Source organism: Mirounga leonina, unplaced genomic scaffold (genome assembly GCF_011800145.1).
Source record: "Mirounga leonina isolate KUSES-001 unplaced genomic scaffold, KU_Mleo_1.0 Mir_151, whole genome shotgun sequence".
In the NCBI taxonomy this organism is placed as follows: Eukaryota; Metazoa; Chordata; class Mammalia; order Carnivora; family Phocidae; genus Mirounga; species Mirounga leonina.
In genome coordinates, this window is record NW_023270377.1 from 21222777 (window position 1) to 21225746 (window position 2970).

The following is a 2970-nucleotide window of genomic DNA, read 5'->3' on the forward strand; positions in this document are numbered from 1 at the left end:
TGGTATTATTATCCTAATTTTTATAGATAAGAAAATTACAGTTTAGAGAAATTAAGACCTTGACTCAGGTCGCATAGCTAATAAGTGGCAGAGCTAGCCAGGAATTGAACCAAGCCATTGATTCTAAAAACATCTTCTTAACCTCTTTATGAAGTTAAGTGTTCAACAGTAGAAGGATGCTCATGTGCGTTATAACTTCAATACAATATTATACAGTCGCTAGAAATTATGTACTCAAATAATATTTTTTGGGTTTGAAAAATATTTATAGTTTAATAGTAAATGAATAAGATACACACTGATATGATATTTCACATCATAATCTCAGCTATATAGAAAACTAAATATGAATATCTACAGGAAAAAGAAAAGAGAAGTAGTATATACAGAAGTTAATGATATTTATCTCTAAATGTGATAAAACTATGGATAATTTTTGCTTTCTTATGCATTTCTATAATGAACATGTATTGCTCTTATAATCAGGAAAAAAGTAATAAAAATTTTTAATACTTATATGAGAGAGGAAATATAAAGACTTGGTTTCTATGATTAAAGGAATAAGTCTATTTAATAGCTGCTGCATCCGTTAAAAGGTGCAAGCCACTCAATTAGATCTGTTTCTGATGTGTGGGGCTATCAGATGTTCAGACACAATGTAATATTCTCCTGCTTACTGTGTTCTCTTTTTCTTTCTGCCTTATGTTGGAGATAAAGCAGAAAGTGTGTGTTTCTCATTGGGAAGTTGGCATTTGAATGAGACTGCTGCTTTTCTCAGCTTAAAGAAGATAAAAGGAGTTATCAAGTAATGTTTTCTTTCACCTAAGGATGTTGGTCCCACTCCAACAATTGGAATTGATTGAACTCCAGTGCTTGCAAATTTAAAAGCCTAACACAGGGATCTGCGCACTCTGAATTTTACAAATCAATGGATAAACTCAAAACAAAAACCCATTACAGAGCACCTTAATGTTTATCTGTTTGGTAAGATAAACATTTGTAAACGAGCATTTTCAGCTGTGAGCTTCAGTAATAACACTACGAGATCTGTATTGGATATTAAAAATTTGCATAGAACTATAAAACTAGGACAAACCCAAAGGGGAAAATTGCTTTTTTAAAAATCAATTCTTCTGATCCGTATTCTCAATTAAATTGTGTTTCATTCATCTAGACTAGAGTCATTTCTCTTGACTTTTGATAACATTTTTATTATTGCCTCTGTAATGTAGCATCACATGAAACAAGTGTGCCATTGGTATTTGATTAAGAGTGTTGCTTCATGGAAGCCTAGAAAGCATTGAACCAGGCAAAAGAAATGATATTAAATAGACTTATATTTGATGAGCATAATGATTGCTAATTAGTTTTCCATTTAGCTCTGATGTTGTCAAATCTAAATCTTGACCTTAAATTTGGACTTCAGTGCTTTACTTACTGAGATTACCCAAACTGGAGGAAAAGTTTTAAAAAGACCTTATCTATATGGAATCAGTACTTTTGCATAAAATGATTAGTTGTTAGATTTCAGTCAGTAGACTTAAGGGCCTTAATATCTGGATCAGTGCCTCACACATTGTCTTTGAGGATGGACCAGGTTCCCTCCTCCCATTTTGTCACAGACCAATACTTCGATAAAATACAATAAAATCGAAGCACTAGAATAGTGGGCACATGAAAATAAAGACATACAAAACAGAAACACACATTTTTTTGTTATTAGTTTCAACAGATATACATCATTGTCAAATTTTTCTAGAAGTTTAAAATCTTTACTCTTATTTTTTGTGCTTATCTTACCACGAAGCAAGAGCAAACAATTCTTGGGCCTGCAGCAGTGCATAGACCACGCTTTAGTGCTGCAGTGGGTTCCTCTGCCCATCTCCAAGCCCCATGCCCTTGTTTGGCTTAGGGACTTCAGATTAAGGGACTTCTCAGACCCAGAGAATCTGATGAGGCTGACTTTGTCATCCTCACCTCCACCTCCCCTTGAGAAGGTCTGCAAACTATACGTACACCTTTGTGACACCAAAATATCACTTGCAGTGTCCTGATGTCATCCCTGTATTTAGAAACCCTGAGGCATGTGTTCCCAAGGTTCAGCTCACTATCGTTTCACTAGGATTCAAATTTAGGTTTGCCTGCATTCAGAGACCAAGTTCTTTTCACTAATCTGCCTTTCCATCGAAAATAAAATGTTACACTCTGGTAGGTTTGGTGCTGGGCACTTTTGAATTTCTGTAAGGACAGTTCTAGAAGTCCAGTGCATGGTCCACGTTGCCATAGATCATTAACATGGTTAAGGTCCCGATGCCACATCGATCCTTTACCTTTACTTGGCTACTAACAATCTACTTGGTATGCATAGCACTATGAGTAACTTTATAGCCACTCAGTGTATTCCAATTAGGAGTTATTTTCCCCCACATTACTCCATTTATTCCTAACTAGGAATTAACTCTCAAATTAACTGCAGCATGTTCATTTACCTCTGAAAATAAAACGTGTGAGTTGTTGAATGTCAAGCTCTGCCTCATGAGAAGGAAATTCTAGAGTGAATTCTCATTCAACTTGGGTAAGATAAGATTATTTGCCTTTTTTTATTGGTGGTAAAAGATGCTGATTTTAGTCTAATGCTGAATATTTACCTATTATATTGATATTCACCATCAGTTTATCTGTAGGAATATTTTAAAGACAGATTGGTTTTTAAAAAAAGATTTTTTTTAAGTTTTATTTATTTAAGTAATCTCTACACACAATGTGGGGCTCGAACTCACAACCTGGAGATCAAGAGTTGCATGCTCTTCTAACTGGGCCATCCAGGCGCCCCAAGACAGATTGGTTTTAAAGGAAATCATTTAGGATGAATGGAACTTACTTTAGTAGGCAGCTTAAATATAAACAAGATTTAAAAATATCTCAAAATATCCGAATATTCAGAAATATAATTTAGGTGCTTCAGAAATA